Below are 9556 nucleotides of genomic sequence, written 5' to 3' on the forward strand. Positions count from 1 at the left end.
CATTGACCCCCATGTTAAATAGGCCATTTTCACAGCATAATTTAACTTATTTAAGGCCTGGGTCAAAAAACATTCTAGTGTGTATCTTTAGGTCATATCTCCATGAAAACCCTGAGGGGGGTAATTTTTTTCGCACCAGACTAGTTTTTATTTTATTGGATATTAAAGTTTATGAATAACAAGGGGCGCAGCCTCTTAAGTGACAGCTAGCCACTTGCCCTCACTTCACCTCAGAGGTCAGCCAGATGGATGTATGTCCCTCCTCCCAACGTCACAACGTCATTTCCTTTTTTGGTAAGAGGAAATGAGGCAGAGTCAAAGTCTGACAAGATGGCGATTTCTGTAGGCGAGGACAATTGGATCAAGTTGAGAGAACGGACCCCGACAGCCATGCTACGTCCATTTTTGATAGTCTATGGAACAAACACGGGAGGAGAGATAAGGGCTAGGCTAAAGCTAACTCCTCATCAGCTATCACTATCTTCAATTTTCCTCACCAAATTATGGTCTCTGGCAAACAAAATGGATGAACTACAGATGTAGATCATTACAGAATAGGATAGAAGAGAAAGACTGTATTGATCCCAATCTGGGAAATTGCAGTGTAACATCAGCATTACACACAGACACATCAAAACAGTAATATAATAATACAATATAAAAGATACCTAAAAAAATGATGGTCTCTAAAATTATTTTCTCATGCTCAACAGTAGCTTCTGATCATCATCATCATCATTGAGCTAATGGGTTGCTAGTGTCCTCTGATAGAATAGCTGATGACTCCAGTATGACCAGGCTCTGCATTTATGTGAACTGTGTGAGTAACCTGTCAAAAAAATAGCTCCGCAGATTAAGGGAGAGGGAGACTGATTCCAAAAAATAGTATCTTCTACTAAGCTAGACCAGTAAGTAAGTTCTACTCTGTCCAAAGAAATGCATGAGAAGAGAATTGTTTAGTATTGGTGAGATTTGTATAAAGGCTCCTGGTCATCTCTTGAGGTGGTTTGGATGATGGATTATTATTGTGCTACTTACATACAATCTGATGACCCTGTGTATATGTGGAATAAGCTTATCTTGTTCTGTGCTGTATGTATTTGACCTTGCTACTTCTCTGTGTCTCTGTCATCCTGGTCTACCTCCAGTTCCCAAAGATGAGTATTTATCACTATTGTAACACCACTGTGAACTGTAGTGACAGCAGGTGAGCAGTATGATACATTCTGTCTCTCCTCTTCTCTTGTCTTTCTTTCCCTCTCCAATTTTCATTTTCATGGTCAGTGGACCATGCATCTACCCACTGGGGGTAAAACCACTAAAGCCACTTTACCAGGACAGAAAAATAATGTCATGTCAAATAACACTGTAAAGCAGACTGAATATATACTGTAGTTCCTGTGGGAGAGTTGCTGAGACAAAACACTAACACCTGTCAATTTCAATATCCCTCTAACGAAACACTATCTCACAAAGCCGCGCTGCAAGGGAAGGCTGAGCATTCCATGATATATGCCCCTGAGGATCAATAGCACAGTCTGCAAAGAGTCAAGTAGTTTACCTGAGCATCTCATGAAACACACACAGAAATACACACACCAGGAGAATGTACTGCTATCATGTAAGTACTCCAAAAAAATCTTAGCCAGGCATTTGGTCCATCTGTCCACTTTAAAAGCTGTTTTGTGGGCAGCCTTGATATTCTCTTGGCAGTGTAGCTCTGCAGTATCAGTTGGTGGTGCATTACTATTGGTGTTTCGGATTAATACAAGAAGAAACAGTGAGTCCGCACACCAGAATCAGCTCCAAATAGCGTTTTTAATGCACCATGTAACGTTTCAGTCTTTCATCAGACACAGGGCTGGGGCCCGAAACGTAACATGGTGCATTAAAAACACTATTTGGAGCTGATTCTGGTGTGCAGACTTACCGTTTGTTCTTGTACTGCTTTTTTGTCTAGTAACCAGTACTTTTTCTTTTTGGATGTGGCCTCTTCTACTTTCTTGTTTCGGATTAATGCCATCATTTATTTTGGTGAGTTTCACCTGAACATTTTAACATTAGTATAACTTTACTTGTGTTGTGTATTGCGAGATGGTGTTGTTAACTATATTCCAGTGTGGCAGTTTTAAGTTACAGGAGTCTGAGTCTGTATGTGGGATGAACGCGCGACATAACATAAAACGTATTAACATTATAGGCCTGTTTAAGGGCTCAATAATAGAAACACAAAGGTTTTTGGTACTCCCAGCTGGGATCCCAGGGCCATCAACACTGACTGGCTTAAAGATAGCCCTAGCTCACAGTGACGCCGAAGTGGACACCAGTGACAGACAGACCCCAGTTAGGGTGGATGAACACACCACCACCATTATCCTTAACCTGATTGATCCTGATTGAGGTCACTGGCAAAGACTGTAACCTTAACGCTCATTCAGCTGTCTGGTCTCAGTCATCGCTTATATGGTATCGGGTCGTGGGGGGCAGCAGCCTAAACTTCCCTTTCTTTGCCTCTTTTTATTTGAACTATGAAGTATGTACCTGTAAAGTATATACGTTGAAAGTCTACAACTAAGAGTTAAATCTACTACTTGCCTAATGTTGTTTATTTCAATGTGAAAAATTAAGGTTAAAAAAAACAAAAAAAATCAGTTGTGGTTTGAAAAGTATTTTTATGTATTGTGAGCGAGAAAGGGAACAAGATTTTAGCCAAAGCAATGAAACTTAATGGCAAACACAAGTCCTTCCACATTAACGTCTATTCAATGCAGGTGACAGGATACAGTAACTAACAAACTGGATTAGGAGAGGGATCCTTTTTGCAGGTGACCTGTCTTTCATTTCCAAATGACAAAAGCTGTGTACTGACTTTGTCTTCTAAGCCATTTGAGCCATTGCCTCCCCTCCCTGGCCCTTACAATCTCTTGCAATGTGACTGACTGACTGACTGACTGACTGGCTGACAGAAAAAGTGCTGATAACAAGTTACCATCTCCAGTGAGGGTGATTAGTGGAGGTGCAGAGAAGCCCAGGAGCAAGGCTTGTCAGGGACCCCCTGAGCAGGATCAAGGGGGGCTTCAGAGCTCCACCACCAGCCCCACTATCTCCAACCAGCCTCGAGCACAAAGAGGATCAACCTCCCCCAAACTCCTCAAAAAGCACCGTGGATAGAGAGGAGACAAGGGGCAGAGTCAGAACGGAAGTTTGCAGCTGTTTACAATGGTTGGTGCCATTTATCAAGGTGAAAGCAATAACATCCATTTTAGAACGAAGCTGCCCATTTTCCAAAATGTTGATAGCTTATTAATTTCAAGAAATAGCAAGTCCCTTATAGTTTCTTCATTTAGATCATGAAATGGTAAGCAAAAGTCTCCATCGAAACGTAGTAATACGTACAGAACTATGCTTTAAATATAAATGGAATCATACAAATTTAGTATTTTTTTAACACAGAGGACAAGTCTTGAATGTGTAATTAATGTTTAAGTCATAAAGGGTATGTCTGGAATTCTTACATCAGAAAGACTCTGTGCATACAAATCCACACAAGATCCTGAAAGAATTTGCCCAAACCCGTGCATCTGGTCAACTGGCAAAACAACACACCTTCTCAATGGACCAACTAACATGAACCATAGCTTTTGATAATGATTGTGATTGTTATATTTTGCATTATACATTCAAAACTAACAAAATTACCTGTTTCCATTAAAAGCATCAGACAAATAATAGTGAAAACTAATAATGATGATGATGTGGTGATGATGATAACAGTTTAATCCAATGAGGGAGGAGAAAGTGATCTGGCAGATGATAAGAAACTGATGAGAATCTGGGCTGTATGGGTACTAAGGACAGGCAGTTGGAATGAGATTGACAGTGTCCTTTCAAACAACAGAGAGTCATAAAAGCAGCGTGCCTGCCTCTAAAAGCATGAGTGTCATTAAATCAATAATTAATTTACTTTAATGAGATAAGTACTCACAAAACTAATTGCACACTGCCCCATTTAGCCAAGCCAGTCAGGGTCTTAATGCAAAAGATCAGAATTAGAATCAGAATGGGAGATGGAGTAAAACAAGGATATGATGATATAACATGATATAATGATAAAGAATGCAAAAGGCACCTGTATACAGTAACAGTAGACTTCTGATGAGTTTAGAATTCTCCTATGTTCACTTCTTGACATCTCATAATAATTCCCAGTCAAAAGCTGCATACTCGTCTCTCCTTCAAGTTATATCACTATGGAAATGATGCATTTAACAACAACATAAACGTTGCAACATACATTGTACAGAAGACAGTGTTCATTGTGATTAGCAAGCTATGGCATTCAACATCGCTATGGCGCTGAGACACCAGCCGGGAACCGATGGATCCCTCCATACAAACAGCATTCCACTTGAAATACTCCGGGGGCACAAGAGAAAGCGGATACGAAGGAAAAGAGGCTAGAGAGGTGGGATACGGAACAGATTAAGAAGGAGAGGCAGTTGGCTACCGTTACCAGCCATAACCCTTTCGAACGTCAGATCACTACGGAACAAGGCCTAGGAACTTTCCACACTCATCAGATACGACCTGGATTATCGGCAAACCAGTCTCTTTTGCTTTACCGAGACATGGCTTATTGAGGATACAAACTTCGAGCTGGATGGTTTTACCATCATTCGCTTTGACAGAGATGCGATAAAAACATGGAAGTCATTTGGGGGCGGGCTCTGCATGGCTGTCAATGACAAGTGGGCGACAAACACTACGAGACAATGACTGTGTCTTTTAGACCACACTATCTACCCCGGGAATTTTCCCAGATCACTGTCATCTTAGTATATGTTCCAGGGCCCGACTTCAATCTAGCCGCTGAACACATAGCTGAGAGCTATAACAGAGCTGTCAATCAGACTGGAGACCAACCAGTGTTTATTCTGGGTGACTTTAACAGGTGCGATATCACCTTCTACCTGCCAAATTTAGAGCAACATGTCACAATCCCCACGAGAATGCAGAATATACTAGATTTATGCTTCAGTAATATCCCAGACGCCTATATTTCAAAATCACGCCCATCCCTTGGCCGTTCTGATCACAATGTTATTTTGTTACTGCCAAGATACAGGTCACGATTCAAAACGGGGGAACCCATAACACAACACGTTAGAGTCTGGAATAAAGAGGCAGCTGAATCCCTAAGGGGCTGTTTTGAATTAACAGACTGGGATTTGTTTTTTAACGACAGTGACAATGATTTTAACTTTTTAACAGACCTACTTACCTCCTACATTGTATTTTGTGAGGATACTGTAACACCCATCAAACAAATAAGCATCTTCCCAAACAATAAAAAATGGGTTAACAAGGACATGAAAATCTGCCTGGTCCAGAAGAAGAAAGCCTTCCTGGAAGGAGATAAACCCAGGGTGAGGGAACTGGAGAAGGAGTTTAGGAGGAAGGGCAAGTTGGCTAAAATTGACTATAAAAACAAGGTGGAGCAGAAATTAATTTCTGGGAATGCGAGGTAAACATGGCAAGGCTTGAACATCATGATGGGCAGAACACCCAAATCTGCAGAGACTGCCTGCCCGGATCCAACTCTGGCAGAGAAATTAAATGTCTTCTTCACCCGCTTCAATGGGGACAGCACAACATCCAGCTGGGCCCCCCTAGCCACTAGCTCCAGTCTCCAATCCCTACTTATTGATGAACAGCTGGTGACCTCCACACTGCACAGAGTCAACCCACACAAGGCCTCTGGCCCTGACAGGCTTAGAGGTAGGGCACTAAAGGAATGCCCCACTCAGCTAAGTGGCGTTCTTACCAGGCTGTTCCAACACCTACTGGACTCTGGCTGTGTCCCTGACCAGGGGAGGGAAACCTCCATTATTCCCATCCCCCAAAAGGCACCTGCTAAGGCCCTAGAGGACTACAGACCAGTGGCACTAACATCTGTGCTGTGCAAATGTATGGAGAAGGTGGTCTGTAACCTCCTATCAGGCATGGTGTCAGACAAGCTGGACCCATTCCAATTTGCCCACAGGACAAGACGTGGTGTGGAGGATGCAAGCCTCACACTTTTAGACACTGTCACCAAAAACCTGGACGCAGCACACCCACACACCAGGATTTTATTCATGGACTTTTCCTCAGCTTTTAACACAGTGAGCATTGACAAACTTTTACATCACCTATCAGATCTTCAGGTTCATCCAACACTGACCCTGTGGATAAAACATTTTCTGCTGGACAGACCACAACAGGTGTCTTTTAATGGAGTTAAATCAACAAAGCTCATTTTAAACTCTGGACTCCCCCAAGGCTGTGTTTTATCCCCAATCCTCTTTTCGGTGTACACAAACAACATCTAGTGTAACAGTGAGGGTATGGCACTTTTTAAATATGCAGATGACATTGCCTTGATTGCACACATGTCCCACATTGATGCCCTAGCCCGATACCAGCAGGCAGTGGACAAGCTGTCTGATACTTTTGTTGAGCTTCTTGTGATTGGAGCCTTGTCTAAGAAAATTTTCTGTAACCCTTGTGTAACAGACAATAAAGTATTATCTTATCTTATCTTATCTTATCTTATGGCAGAGGGGACAAAACGTCTGCAATAATGTGCTTGAATGTCTCACCCAGTGATGGAGATGATGTTCACAGTGCTTTGTGTATTGGGGATGCAGAGAACGAGTTCCTTTGTCTTATTAACATCCAGCCGTTGTCATCTGAACGGCGAAACTGCATACTTTGTTAAACGATGGTGTCATCGCCCCACCTCCGACCTCCAACCCTGCGGCGTCACATAACAACAACAGTGCTGCTGTGTGAGAGGAGAGAGAAGGACCCATAGACTGTTTACTGAACTGGACTCTGAATGAATTAGGCCGACCATGTATTTTTCCCTTTTCCCTGATGGTCTGAATAAGTTGCTAATTTGGTCACTAGTCTCTTTTTATAAATAAAGTTGTTAAGAAGGTGTGAAAAGTCTCTAAATCTAGTGAGAAAGTGCCCGCCTTTGGGAAGTGGCTCACAGCAGCACCTTCTGCTCGTTGAGGACACTACTACAGAGTGATTCGTGCATCAGAATGGAGGATGGAGGAGGATTTGGGAAGTCTCCAGATTTGGAGAGAAACTCTCCGGTGTTTGTATTCTTCACAGCGTCTCCCTCGTCTCTTCTTGTCCGTTGTTGGTGTATTTCTGTGGCAGTAACAACACCACATCCAGGCCTGGCATGTGTACTACAGCATTTTTGGCCGGTTTCCTCTGGTTTCATGTGGACATAGATTTCTTGAGCTCAGGCCCAGTCCAGCGCTGGGACCCATCTCCAGCACCAGGAACCATAGTGGAAAATTACTGCAAGGGTTCCCTCAGTAAATCTTGATGCTGTTGTAAAGTAGCATGCATGAGATCATAAAAGTTGTGATCTTTATTGCAGAGAAAATCACAGAAATAATGTTATACGGAGAAGTTAATACATTAAAGTTTTGTTTTTATTATGTTACAGTTCGCAAAGGTAGATTAACTAACTTTTAAAAAACTTTATTAAATAATTGAATTGCTGCCCCCGCGACCCGACCCCGGATAAGCGGATGAAGATGAGATGATGAATTAATTTCTCTTTGTACTTACCAGTGTAACTTAGTATGAAGAATGATGGAATTAGCAAACTAGTTACTTATATATTAAGGTAGTAGGTCATGTTTGTCGTGGACGAGTGATAGACAAAGTTTTTCTTGCAAAGTTTGCATGTGACCTTGGGGGTCATCCCTTCTTGGGGGTCATCCTACAATGTCGAAAGGACCTGCCTTCCATGTTAACAAAAAAACTCAAATAAAAAACGAAACACCACTGTGGTCAACCAAAGAAAAATCTGCCAAAAGACACAACATTTACGAGTTTCATGACTTCCTGTATCTGGCCCCTCCAGGTTTTTGGGGCAGCCACCAGTCACATACATTTTCACTTAATTTTGACAAGACACGGCTCCAATTGTTATTTTTTCCTGCAACCAATGGACTAATGAAATTTTGGTTAGCTAATGATTTTTTGGTCGACCAATGCTTGGTCAACTATTTGGTGGCAGCCCTAGTGGATTTGCAATCAAAATGTCATGCAGGAAAGGCAGTATGCCACAGAATTTTTTTTTGTTACAATTTAGCACATTGGGTGAGAAGCAGGGGACCTTGGAGAGGTCATCAGTCTAGCACAGGGCTGGCACAGAGAAAGACAACCACACACATTCCAGTATACTATTCTAGGCAATATGTTCATATGAATCTGCAATACAGGATTAACCTCCAGTGCCAACATTCAATGCTGAAAGAAGTGTTCACTGTGTGCAGCACGTCTGACTTTCATGAAGACACCAGAGTTTTGGTCGCATGACAGACAAGCCCTTAAAGGATGCACCACTTCGCCATACCAAAGAGGCAAAGAGAATGTAAAAACAATTTGGGTTTGCTCAATATAATAAGGACAATACAAATCTCAAGGATTATGACTTTATTGTTCTTTAGAAATCAGTGGACTTACTCTAATCATCAATTAGACCCATACTTTCAAATTAAGAAGCTCTAAGGTGCTGTACTTCTCACAATTCTCACTGGTTCTTCCCCAACTTGTCAAATACCAATGCATTAGCACAGCATTTAATATCGATCCACAAGGCACTCACATGCACATGCAGCCAGACCATCCATCACAACAAACAACAGAGAAACTTGCAACACGTACAGAGGGAGAGTGACTTTATTCTCTGCTCAGGATGCCATTTCTCCATTACTGTATATATTTATGCAGTATAGCAAATATTTGTGTGCTGCTTTAATGTTCCAAATATCAAGTACAGCCCATTTAAGTAATTTTAGTGTTATACATAAACGTAACTTATAGTTTGCAAACTAATTGCACAATTATCAAGTAAACGTCTCCAGGCTATGTATCACAACCCCCTGACAGCCAGTCACCTTCAAATCTCACTTTGCATACAGTACTACACATTATCAGTCCTCACCATATCTGATTACACAAACATTGCTTTGTTTGATGAAATCACAAGGAATTATCTCCAGTGGTGTCCTGGCAGGGTTTAAAAATCAGCTTTCTATTGCTGATATTGAACAGTGATTTTAGAGTGATCAGTCTTCACAAAGATCCACATCTCATAGCTCATCCTATGTGTCAATGGGTCTGTAATGGATCTCGAGACTCTGCAGCACATCGCTGACAGAAATTTGACTATACAGAATATACACTTTCTGTGCTTTCATTGTCCAGCTAACACGTCAACAGACAGATTATTTCCTGCACAATTGGTTTGTTTGTATGAATGCACAAGAGGTATATTCCGGGAATGATGTAGCTCATACAACAAATATTAGACATGGAGACATGCCTCCTGAAACTTTCAGGACTTACATATTTTAAATGCACGGTTGGGACATAATATCGAATGTCTCCTCTTGCGATTCATCATCGATACAATAGCGCCAAATAGTAATGTTTTATTAACGAGAACAATGTGTATTTTTTGCATTCATTTATTTTTATT

Source organism: Echiichthys vipera, assembly GCF_963691815.1.
Source record: "Echiichthys vipera genome assembly, chromosome: 18".
NCBI classification, from domain to species: domain Eukaryota; kingdom Metazoa; phylum Chordata; class Actinopteri; order Perciformes; family Trachinidae; genus Echiichthys; species Echiichthys vipera.